This window comes from Colias philodice, chromosome 19 (genome assembly GCF_061535455.1).
Source record: "Colias philodice isolate Cphi_HAF_F1 chromosome 19, ilColPhil1 Martin Lab GWU primary, whole genome shotgun sequence".
Taxonomy (NCBI): Eukaryota; Metazoa; Arthropoda; class Insecta; order Lepidoptera; family Pieridae; genus Colias; species Colias philodice.
This window is the reverse complement of record NC_143104.1, coordinates 5119142-5132983: the sequence shown is the minus strand read 5'-3', so window position 1 is coordinate 5132983 and position 13842 is coordinate 5119142. Positions and strand designations below refer to the sequence as shown.

General features: G+C 30.7%; 1 protein-coding gene across 3 annotated transcripts in view; it reads right to left on the bottom strand.

Moving 5' to 3' along the window:
- The window catches only part of LOC149479934 (zwei Ig domain protein zig-8-like), a 38848-nt gene extending 30831 nt beyond the window's left edge, over nucleotides 1-8017 (bottom strand). Inside the window, exon 1 of one of the 3 annotated variants that reach the window (XM_089707531.1) lies at nucleotides 7820-8017. The gene's annotated coding sequence lies outside the window, so the exon portion shown is untranslated. The remainder of the gene's footprint in view (nucleotides 1-7819) is intronic. The other 2 variants (XM_089707530.1, XM_089707532.1) reach the window with 2 other exon arrangements.
- Nucleotides 8018-13842: the final 5825 nt, after the last annotated feature.

The window sequence follows — 13842 nt, the reverse complement described above, 5'->3', positions numbered from 1 at the left end:
ATGTTTTTAACCTTCAGCCCTCGCTTTTACTTCTAATTTGGGCGTAACAAAATATTTTCTTTGTGATTTAAAAGCGACTTGTATGGATAAATAGTTGATTCTCAAAATTGATAAATCTATGCAAATGTCACGTTTAGTTCCCTGTGGGTAATTAATTCTCTTTGACGTAATGTGCTTACCGACCTTTCATTCTAATTAATTAAAGGGCATGTTAATCCAATAAAATCACGGCTGAGTACAAATTGGCTGAAAATTAGTTTGTGACAAGAACTTTTAGCATAGCATCCTAGTTAATGGACGTCCGACACGCTTTGTCCGACCTTTATTTTGATGTAATACTATTGTAATATACTGTGACCTTACGAAAACAAAAAGGTGATGTTGTACAACATGAAAAAAATCTTATTTTACTTTAATATGTCGGAGAAAAACTCAGTAAACAATGCTACGTTCAGTATTTACTTTACCTAGTATAATGAAAGCACTTAGTCGCATAATTAAATGTAAGCATGTCGTTTGTTCAGAGAAGCAATAAATTCTTCACTATTTTATCAGTACGACTTGTTTAAATGTATTTCTTTTTTAGTTTAATCTCCTTACTTGTCGTGATTGAATTTATTCCTTTATTATTTGAACTAGGTCGTTGTTACTAGGTACCTTATTCTAGTAGCTGGTAAATACTAAGATGATTTACCTATATATTTTTCTGTTAAGAAACCATTTTAAGTTTAGTAACCATTCCTTTGATATTCTTTTCATGATTAGGCTCCCTCAAACGTATATAGTTTTTAGTGAAACTCTTTCGTTCTTTCCTTTCAGGAAGTAAAAGGATTTATTATTACATCTTATTAGCTTTAGCGGGTTTGTCGTATTTAATATGTAAAAAATGCATTGAGCCACATTTGAGTTAAATATACTAAAATACTATATCCAAAATAAAAGAAAGGAGTCGAGGCGAACAGCTAGTTATACAAAAAATAATCTTACCAATGGAATATAAATATTACTTATATGACATATCATAATTATTAACAATGATTAATGGTCTGATAAATTTAATTGTATTAATATAATATGAACTGCTTAAATATCGTTAAATCATTCATTAGTCATTTTATCTATTGTATCGATGATTGATGATATTTCATTAATGTAGTCCTTTGTAACATGTTACATTTAATCTAGGACATTAATTCTGGCTATAGAACAGACTTCCATTTAGTCCATTGTTCAAATTCAGAAGTGTAACTCAAACAAACCATTATTTTTAATATAATATTACTTAGCTTTTACCGTGTCAAATCTACATGTTTTATCGCGTGAATATTATATCTACAACTCTAAAGTTTTATTATTTTATTGTTCAGTTCGCAAAATATTCCTTGAATTTCTTTGAAATCTATCGGATATAGGTATTGAAGGTTGTTCCGGGCTCGAGTTCCGAGTTTGATTTCCTTACTAACTCCGAGGTGAAGAAGGAATCTGGGTTTATCATCCATTCAGTTTGCATTTGAAAGGACGGTGGCTCTTTTGTCGGAAGTTATCTAGTTTATGATATTCAAATTTGACGTTGAGTGGAATTGAATTCATTTGGTCTGCTATACATAGAATAGCAGAAAATGACCAACATCTAGCTAACAGGTAATAAATGCAGAATTTCCAATACATCCACTTGCCAACGTTCGCCCCTCAACAAACGAATAAAAACGTAACCTGCATTCTACATAGAGCTATCGAGATATAGCTTAACACTGAATATGTATTAATGAAAATCCGTACATACGAAAAAAAATTGTTCCAGCATTTGGATAAACGAAATGTTGGTTGTTACACAAAAAAGTCGAACGCGGAATTTTTGCCCCGAGAGAGCAGGTGAGCTTTTAACGTGGGCGCACGGTGGCAACATTACTTTATCGAATTTGAATATTTTGTTTTATCAGCTCCGGCCGACCTGAAACGAAGTTTGTTTAAACGGTAATACAATTATTCACAGCTTTTTGCGAAATTACTGTTTTGGTATTTATTTGTTCAAATATTTAAATATTAACAAGCTTTTACAAATATTAATATTCGATAGGATGAAAATTGCTCTATTTAGATGTAAAATTTGCCATTATTTTATTTCATAATTCGTTGACATTCATCCATTAGTCGGAGATTTTAAACTGTTTAAAAAAATGTATTTAATATATTTTTAAATTCAATTCGCTACTAAAAATACATCTGAACCAAGTAGAGACCATCGTAACAGTAGAGTTGTAGCGGTTCGTCGAGCTTCAAATAAAGTATGTTACGTTTGCTTCATTTAACAGAGTCTCGTCTTGGAATAATTTAGAAGAGTGAAATATGTGACTAAAATAATAATGCTATGTTAACGAGTAACCAAAAAAGTCACTTATCTAAGTAATATAATTAACGGTAAAACGAATCTATTACTAAACTATTCCCTCAAGTAACATAAACGGATCTCCAAACACGAAATTTACTCTTCTCATATAATATGGGGCGTTATCGATCTACAAACACTAAGCAGTCTTTACACTTCCCATATGTATGTGTAACGCCTTTGACCTGCGAGTGTCTATACAAACATACACTACATTACCTTTTCAACCTAATTGAAATGCTGTGGCTAACAATTCTTGCTCCAATATCGCTGTGTGGTTTTGATTAGCACACCTTTACCCACAAATGCTTTAAATCACCCATAATGATTCTATGACAAGCTTTTGAATATAATTTTAAACATGGTAATTGTCAAGTCCCATTTGATACATGTGATACTTCAAATTATGTGGGGATTTGGCCCGTTTTTCACGTCCCAATGACGTTATAAAATTATATATAATATCTACAGAAACTTTTTCGTATACCGTACCTTAAAAACAACTTTGAAGAAAATAAGTCAATTTAACAAATATAGGACACGATTTTATTAATATAATATAGACAAATTAAGACTTCAATTCCAGACTCATCGCAGTGAAGTTAATTGGGCTATCTCTGTTTTAATTTCGTTTGATAAAAGGTTATTTATTTGACGTTTTCAATGTTAATTGCTTCCAGCAATTATTATCATCAAAGAACAATATTTTCTCGTTAATGAGATATTACTGTAAAATCTAAATACCTAAATGTATCATAATGTGTTTCGTTTTTCTCTTTAACAAAATTTAGTACTTATGATTTCCAACTAGGACTAGAATTATCTGCTAGTTGAAATTCGACCTTACGACATAAACGTAAGATCTCACATAAACTGCCAAAAAATCGACTAATCGGCTTTGTAACACAAAAATACCTATAGTAGTTATTTTGGGGTAGTGAGCTTTTTAAAATATTTAACACTACAGAATTGTATATTTTAAAGTACATGAGTATTAGTGCTTACGGAATTAAACTACCTCAAACGTGAACGTCGATTAGATAATGATGTGGTAAAATATTTATATGTTTAAAAATAACAAAAAAATAATGCTTGACGATTGGAAGTGAAGTGAAGTGAGAAAGGAGTATTTCCTTTTAAAATTGATTTTTAAGACGGCTTAAATCACGGCTTATTTATTTTCCAATGTAAATCCTTAGTGTAAATCTTACTTCATAAAATACTCCGAGTTTTAATATGAAATAAAAATGCTATGTAAATATTTTCTTTCTGAATCTCTTTAACCTTCTAAAATTAGAATTAAAATCTTTATACTGAAATTTTCAACGTGCCCTCGCTTTTGGAGTGAAATATTTGTATCAAAGAGCCTGTTGTATTTGTGCTTTAAGAACATTTGTAAAGATTTACTTTTAGGTATTTTACTAGATATGTAAAATGACGCGCAAATTGGGTCAGGCTTCGAGACACCTTCTATTAAAAGTTATTGATATGGAAGAGAGGGTCTTCTGATACAGATTTTCTTTTAGATTCACTAAGACGACCCTTTTACCGTAGATTTGAATTGTCCTAAATTAGTTAGGGAATACGGAGACATAAACCTAGTTTTCTTTTAAACTCCGTAAGTTGCTACCGTTCATATAAATTTTGAATTGTCCTGTACTATTTATCGTAGAGTCCAAAATAATCTTAGGAAATTTTTGTAATTGTTTGTCATTTAGATAATATTTTAGTAAAATACTAACAATTATTAAGGTGATGACCTGACTCTTCTATATGGACGTAAATATTTACACTACATGCAATATTTAAGTGGGTTATCACTGAGGAGGGTAAATAAGGTTATCAATTCTTAACTAATAATATTTATTGGACTCTATTTCGACTTTGTTTATTACTAAAGTTAAGAAGATATATTCAGGGCCTTTAACATATTAAAATTTACTATTCAATCGAAATTGGTAAAAGAGAATTGATTATATTATTATCACATGTAATGAAAGATCGTTCACTTCAACTGGGAGATAATTGAATTATAACCTAGTATCGTTCTCTATAAGTGGCTATTACTAATTGATACCTTTCTCTTGAGAATTGAAATGAAAATGAAAAAGAGAACATTAATATTTTATTAACTCGAGATGTTTTTCGATTCAATACCTATTTTGGCTTGGCATTATTGCTACTTGATAGAAACTTTACTGACCGCGGGTGCCGCGAGGCTTTCAAATTTCAACGTAATAATATTGGGGAAAAAATAATTGTATTTAATATACATAATTAGTACAACGGCTATCAGGTTAACGTATTACTAGTGAACTTGATTATTTTTAATATTCTGAAAATAAATTATTTAGAACAAGAGCGTAGTAACAAAACTTCTGAACTCAATTGGAAATCCAATGTTAATATAGTCTATGTACCTAATATAAGATTATGTTCCTATAAGTTCAATATAATACCTATCTGTGTTATCAAGTTATCAATATAATATGTAATGTATAACTAAATTAAATATAGAGATAAATCTATTCTTAATATTATAAAGCTGAAGAGTTTATGAGCTAGTTCGTAATATGTGTATAAAATATAGTGATAAATAATAAACAATTTTCCTAACAGATTTGTGGTTTAGGAACAAGCATGAAAACCTCATTTACTGGTCGCCAAATCGTTTTCCCCTGTATTAGAATTTAGACTCTATAAGGCCATAAATTACACAAAATAATAGATTGATTTATCCAATAGTTAATAACTAGTAACTTAGTCTATTTTTTATACCGATATTTCTACAGGATTACACATTAGGATTAAAAGGAAAAAATCATTCAAGCGCGCGGGTGAAATTACGAGGCGCAGCTAGTCTTGAAATAAAATTTAATTTGAAAACTCAAATATAATTAAAACTGATGATGTCCATTTGTACTGGAATAAATGAATATTAAGAATTACATCCATTATTTAAAGCCGATCCTTTGTTGAGCTAGTTATTCGAACGAGCCGGATAAATGTATTTATAAATAAACTAGCGACCCGCCCCGGCTTCGCACGGGTGCAATGGCGGCCGGCCGGTACCGCCGCAAACGCTACGTCCCGCAATTTTTAAATCTGTAATATCTTCGAAAATATTCACTTAAATCATACGGTGTAAAGGGCCATATAGATCTATATTAAATGAACAATGTATTCAAGGTATTTAATTGGTTAAGGATTAATGCTGTATTGGTTAAAATCGCTTCGAAAATTAACGATTATTTGTCGTAAAAAGTAAATGACATAAAAAAAGTTTTTGTGGGTTATCCATGGTTATCCATAAGAGATAGACATATACCATCACGGACTTTTCTGTAGACCTTTTCAATGTGAACAATACTTAGTACATTATTTTGATAAAACTCGTAGGGTTCAGCTTGCGTTTGCAATGTAAGCGGAAAAAATGTAATTATTTACGACATCACATTAGTAACCTCAAAAATAACAATACTTCTCCACTATTTAATAGATGTTATTATACATATAAACCTTCCTCTTGAATCACTCTATCTATTAAAAAAAACCGCATCCAATCATCCGTTGCGTAGTTTCAAAGATTTAAGCGTACAAAGGGACATAGGGACAGAGAAAGCGACTTTGTTTTATACTATGTAGTGAAGACAGAACATAAAGTACTTTTAGGGACCTTTAATTAAAAATAGACTAAGTATCGTTAATTAATCAAAACGTATTGCAAACTTGAGCTACGGTGGAAAAGTCGATAATGTAGTTCAAATATAAACAAGTGATTACTAGGAAATGCTAATTATCTAGCGTACATATCAGTATCAATTAGCCGTTGAGAAATCTTAAAGCGATTTCGTTTTTAACGTCAATTCGCTATTGCGAGTATAGATTCTCATACATGTTTAATTTTTAAATGAAATCTGTTCCATATAGTATCGAAATAATAATTAAGCAATAACAACTTTGCTGACTATGTTAATTAGGAAACTATTTGTTGTACACGTTCTTTTTTCTCAATACTTTTGAAATTTAATGATTTGAAGATTAAATTTCCATTCAAATTCATAGCTGTATAATGTATATATTTATTATCCATAATCATAGTCAGGCCGTTGTGCTCTCAGTACAGGGACGCAGCCTCCTCTCTTAGGAGGTTTAGGCTTACCAAGTGCCGATCGGCATATATCTTCGAATTTTTCTTTCTTCAAATTGTAAAAGAACAATTTGATTATTTGCAAGCACGTTTAGTCTCCTCCAAACATTAACTAAAAGCCGGAAATAGTAACAACTGAGCTACCACGCTTTTGTTCTCAAATCATTTTAAAGCATTCACAATATAATCTATCTACCTTTATGTCGAGAATATTGAAACATTTAGCTAATATTACCGTATTCATTGAATACAATATATAAATAATAGTTCAACTCTTTGTTAGAGATTTAACAATAGCAGCTGGTAATTTATATTTTTAACGCCTACAGCTATAAAGCATTACTTGTCTATTAAATCTTTTTAGATTCCTTTGAAAATAATTGAGGAGTCATAATACTAGCCTACGTAAGATGTTTAATGTTCATAAATCACTTAGGTAAATCTTCAACAATAATTAAATAATTTGATAGTGCTTCATTAATTATGACATGATGTCATGATCTATTTGCCACAATACCGAGACTGAACCGCATTCAAAAAAGTTTATAATTTTTATATCCTCAATTCCTCATATCACAAAAGGCATACAATACATCATCAAAAAGTTGTAGAAAGGTTTTGTTGAACTTTCCGAAAAACCAACCCATTTCAACGTTTCAAACGGAACGTACAAAGTGGTAACAGAACAAAGTAAAATTGTTCAAACAATTAATTATCTGATCTTTTATTTCAAGGGGATCATCCGATAATTAATATTCATAAACATCCAAACAACGTTTCATGAACCGACAATGTATGCCATCTTATATAAAACGGTTGAAGCTAATTCAAAAGATTTCAAGATAGGCAATATAAAATGTTCAACCATAGTGAAGCTTCTTACTAATTTAATATGCAAATAAGAGGTAATTCTAGACCTTTTTTAACTTAAGTAAAAATAAACATTTTAAGCACGCGGACGCCTTTAAAAAGATTATCAGTAAGTACCGGAGGAACAGAATTAAATTAAACAGGGTCCGGTTCCAACAAAAAATTTCATTGAAAAAAAAAATACGCCTTGAAATCATTCCGTAATGTAAGATGTAGGTTGATATTCATTTATTCAAATATTGAAAGTGCTGCTAATATTTCACAAAAAAATCAGAAAATAATTAGTAAATTATAAACGAGCCAGACATTTAAATCTGGCTAATAGCTTTATTTTATTAAATAGATATTATTCATAAAAAATGATAATTAGGTAAATTATTTTAAATCAGTTTATAATTAAACTAAAAGTATACAAACGTTTTGAAATTCAGAATAGCAAAACTCCTTGTGCGAAACTTTTAAACTTCACTGAACTGTCACTGAGGAAGCACTTTTTAAATTATGAAAATTTGTTTACGAGTGATGCGCGCGAAATTAGCGGAGGCGGACGTAGCGCGGCCCGATCTTAGCAGCGAACTGGAGTGCTGCCGCCGGCTGGCGATGTGGCGCGTCTGTACATGCGCACTTACAATCCTTTGCCTTGAGCCCATTGTGAAATTTGCCGCTGTAAGCTTTCCCGCATTGGCTGAAGATAAATTTGATGATACAGCCGGGCCATCTCAGTTTTAACTGTACCGCTATCACTTCATAATACCGGCTGATACTATTTGATGGCGCATAACATAGAAATTAGCAGTATAACATTGACATTTTGTTGCTCCAAGTAGCCGTAACAATACTATAAAATTTTTAGGAGAGAGTTTTACCAAATCCATCTAAAAAGGAAATGATCGAGAGAGATAAGGTCATTTGCATAATTCACCATTAATAAATAAATAGATGAATAAATAATTCATTTAACTTCTTAATAAAAGTAAGATAAATCAACACATTTAGATAAAAGTAAATAGTCCTAATTTATATAGGTACATTCGAAGATAGAGTTTAAAAAAAATACAAAGTACGTTGCTCTTAAACAAATGTAACGAAAAAAAGGATTTTGAGAATTTAGAAAACCTTTTCGGTAAATTTAAATTTGAAGGGAAAGCTGTGACCGTATATTTGTAAAGTGAATTGGATAATATGTCTTGGCTCGGTGACGTTATTCGCATAGACAATACGAAAGAAAGCCGACTTTTGTCAGTGGGTTTTGGTATATTTCGCTTTCGACGAGAAATGAAAATAAATAAATGTTAAGTATAACAGACGGGCTTTTTCAAGAATATATTGATCGTAGCATGTTGTCTTAATGTTATCATAACTGAAATATATACTACTTACATTTAACCTTGGAAGATGACATGATCTATAAAATGTTATACCTATAATAAGCCTATTTCTTATATATATTTTTTTAAATTTTTTGCTCAATTTCCTGGTTAATATTTATCCAGCAATAGTAAAAATTTGATAAAGTTCCATATCGGATATTTTATAATTTAATATAGATTGTAGCAACAATTTTGTGACCTTTCGCCCACGGCTATAGCGGTAGGCTATGATAAATTTTTAATATATGAAACAAACTTATAATTATGGAATATTGGACAATGGATATGTACCTACTTCATAGAATGTAATATTATAGTTAACAGAAATTTGAAGATAATACTAATAGGTATTTTAATGAGAAACTCAACTATTTTCAATTCGAGTAGGTGGAGAAGTTTTTAGCAGAAATATTTTTCCTCTTTTACTTTTATTAAGTAGGCACATCTTCTTGGAAGAATAAATATAATCTAACCATCTGAGATCATTATTTTTATATCCATCTCAAGTAAATGGAAGATTGTGATCATTCATGTCCCCGTTAATAATCGCTAATGTCTTAAAAAAACACTGAATCGTCAGTAGATATATAATGCCTGTGTATGAGTCAATTACTCTAACAACTGAATTGTTGGGAGATTATGAAATGAAGCCCATGTATCTTTCTCTAACTATACGATATGATAGTAGATACCTACAAGTAACAAGTTATAGTGTACGAACAGGCCGAACACGCCGTTTGTCTTAGGGCGTTGTAATAAGTAACGTCGGTACATGGTAATTCCAGGTAGGCAGGTTATATAAACCGATATCTCGTAAACAGATTAATGCCACCCCGTCTCCCAGCAGCTTGACTTAATGCCCTCATGAAAATAGCGACACCCCCTCTTAGCTATAACAATTTTATTATTCGGTGTCGCTAGATATTGTGAACTATAGTGATTATTTCGCCTCGATAATAATAAATATCTCTATGCTCTATGTCACTTGAGAACAAAATATAATTATAATAGTTGTATAATTTTTAAAGATTGTTATGCAAGAAATTATTAGTATTGTAACCTCTTCGTGTGACCTATAAAATTAAGCAACAATTTTCAAATTTCACTATTAACAATGATCGATATTTTTATTTTATTATTGTTTGTTATAAGTATACGTCAATCAATGTTTAAAAAAAAACAATTAAATAAAAAATTTAATATGAATCCTCAACAGCATACCATATTCATAAAAAGTGGTATATCAATCCATATAATCACACTTTGTGCATAATTATGTTCTAAGAAAATGGATTGTGTTGTACCGTTTTTACTACAGATCCCTTTATTTTTTTAATTATTGTATGAAATAGTATTACAATTCTTTAAATCTATATTCGTTCTCTAGAAATCACAACATTAATAGAAACAATATTCAAACAAAATTTATGCTAAGACCAAACAAGTCAAACAAGTAGTGATTTTCTGACTAAAATTTATACGAAGATGAAAACTAATATAATGGAAATCTCCCGAGACGGGACGGTGCTCCCTGTTTCTGCTTTTACCTTACATAGCTCTTCATAAGTTCTCAACTGCTAACTTGATTAATAACACACGTTAAAGTATATAAACTCCCTACTTTATATATACAAGTGTGTACCGTCATTAAGCCGTGCCTATCTGTTATCTCCGACAAACAATAAAAACTCAGCGAAGTAGATAATAAGTTTGTAATCTCACTGCTCCCTGGGGGAAGCGAGAATTATTTTCACTTATATAAAATCACAGTCATTAACTCTCTAGATTATAACTTCTCCGGGTTATTACAGTGACGTTTGCACTTCAAAGAAACTACATTGTCGTGGTCTCCGAGAAAGCGTTCTCGGTTAATCCCTAAGCTACGGCAAAGTACGCGTTGGAGACTTTATATCTCCGATTAATTGCCACTTGGAAATAATCTACTTTGATTCTAGAATGCCCCGATTAGTGGGGAAGGTGATTATTCAGATTTATGGATTAGTTAGCAGTGTTCTAAAATAGTAACACTTTTCAGGGCTAAGTTTCTACAACAAAGTAACTACTCTCGATATTTTCTTACATGTCCTATATGGCTTTATAGGAAATAGGTAGGTAATTAGGGTAATTTACAATCATATAGAGTAAAAATTTTATCTGCATAATAGAAATATCTTAAAAACAAAATAACTTTCAAACTTAATAACTGCATGTACGAATTGTTGGCAAAATATTAACGTTCCGAATTCACAAATTATTCTAGTATTATGCATTTAACACGCTTACCAAAATTACAACTTTGCACGGTATTAACTGCCCTGACAGTTGATCTAAACATGCTACGTGATAACTAAATGCAGTGGCACAATTACGAGCTTATTTTAATTCTGCTACAGTGAAATTATATTTTGCATGTACGAAAGACTGAGGGTCAATTTGGGGGACATTTATAACATTATTATTAGTGCGAGTTTTGTTATTCTAGATCTAGAACATACAAAATTTACGTGATGCCAATTGTTTCACGAAAAAAAATTTTCGTGAAGTCAGTTCATGAACAGCAATTGCGTGTTAAAATAGTCAATTTATTATTTTAATATAGGTACATAGTAATATTAATTGGATACTAAAATAGAATTCACATTATTTTGATAAACATAGTAAGTACCTAATATTAACCCCGCAATATATTGACTCTCACTTTCCAAACATGCATGCCAAGAAAGTCATTTAATGACCTAATCCAGTGGCTTTTGTATCTTCTGAGATGCTTTAACTCTCCTGCCACGTCTCCTTAGTTGTAATTTACATTTTGAGTAAACGGTGTATCGTTAAAACTTTCTATATTAAAAGCCGCACGTTTTCATTATGACTTAAGTTTCTTGAAACCTATTTATAGTTGATTGTAAAATTTTAATCACATAAACAAAGCTTATAAATCGGAATAAATGTCAATTTTAGCAACAGTTTGCTACAGTCTAAATAATATTTATCAAGCTGAAATAATTTAAAAAAATAATTTTACGTTTGTAGAGCTTTTTATAAAGGTAAAGGAACATTGATTTTTCGTCCGATATATTATCTCAAGTAATTAGAAATAAGATACTTCAATTAGTTTCTTTTATAAAAAGAACTTCAATGACTTTTTATAAACAGCATAACTTTTATCTAATACACTACATGTACTACAATCCTGTTTTCATAATCTAAACTATATTTCTCAAGCGAAAGTAAGTATCAAAATCGCATTACATTCACAGTGGGTTTAGTCGATATTAGTTTTGATATTTTTAAACGAAATCCTTTTTTGCTCGAATTTTCACACGAGGAACTAAAATAAAATCTAAATTCGTAGCAATGCATGGGCGATTCCCGACAATTGTGCATGAAGCCAAGTGCCTTCCGGCAAATGCGGAATATACAAATTGGCTGAACTATGTAACAAAACTCAATTTTTAATTGTAAACATCAAAGTTGTCGGTTATATATCTGCCAACAATTCTAAAATTGTGGCATTCTGAATTTTTTTATTCGGCCCGGACCGATTATCGCAGCATAGATAATACATTTTTCAATTTGGATGTTCGTCGTAACCAATACAGATTTAAAGTGTTCAGCAGGACTAGCAGTTTATTAAATTGGCTCAAGGTATTCGTGTTCAAACTAGAGAAATAATCATCAAATTATTATGAATAAATTCAATTAATTAAAAAGTGCGTCAACATGTCATCGTAATAGATTTTTCTAAACAAACAATACAAAATTATGCCAAGAAACCTTAAAAACTCTCTAATTGTATTACCGCATACGTGAAAAACAAATCCATCGTGGAATACAAAGAGCCCCTATTATACGAACTTCGCAAAAATACCGGCTGCTATCGCGTACTTGTAAGATCTCATTACAGTATTCAAATCAAAGCCTGATTTATAAGTAAGCCATCTGAGCAATGCATCTGATAAGCAAACGGTTACAATAAAGTAGAATCGTCTTAAATTAAAATGAAAGCAAAATGTACATTTATTATTAGATTCAGGTTTTATAACAACGAAAAAATAATAATTTCTGTCTATAGTTAATGATATTGAAGGAATTGATATTGAGGTAGCGTTTAGCTACTATTATGTATTCTGTGATTGAGGATTCATTAAAAGGAAATTGTAAAATAACTTGAAAGATCCTGTCAAATTTCAATAAAATAAAACAAAGAATTGATCTCAAAATGTCAAACGTAATCTGGTAAAAGTTAAAAAGAACTTGAAGAAGTTTTTAAGCACTTAAATTCTAAAAGCGAAAAGCGTAGTATCGGAGACTGTCTAAGTGACATCGCGACCCTAAAATATGTGACTCCCCAAGTTAGAAATTCAAAGTTCCAAAGCTGTCTGTCTGGGGCATGGTTTTCATAACCGAATATCTTATTATTAACGCTTCAATACTTTTCGAATGGTGAAATATAGGATTCATTTATATAATTCTCGTGATTGAAATGTTTAGTTCGGTACTTTGTCACAGCTGCCCTTGTGATGACATTAAAAAAGCTACATTAAATCCCTTTCGTTGGTTACGCGACCAGTGCCCTTGTCTTAACAATCGAAGTTGTTACCGATTTGATATGGGTTAGACAGCATATAAGTCCTTACACGCATATGGCCCGCTCTATGCGTCCTAATAAAATTTCTCAATAAAATATTTATACTCTGAATAGAATTTTCTACATCATTCTTCGTTATTAAAAATGTTTTGAATTTGTTTTTCAGAGAAAATTACATTGTTTGGTTAGATATTGTTTATGGTTCATTGATATGTTTGATGATTAGTGCGGAAAATAAACTAAAGCTATATGAAAAATGTTTAAATAAATGCCCCTTTCAATATTGAAATCTTTCCTACTAGTTTTTTTTTGTATTTTTTAAAATAAATCATGAGATTAAATAAGTACTTAATTAGGTTCGTAATATACATATAACATCACGACAGCAAGCAGTTAGAGATTTCGAAAATTTGCTTATATTTTTAACCAAACTTCTTTCACATTGAAATTTTAAAGATCAATCAATAAAAACATCGGT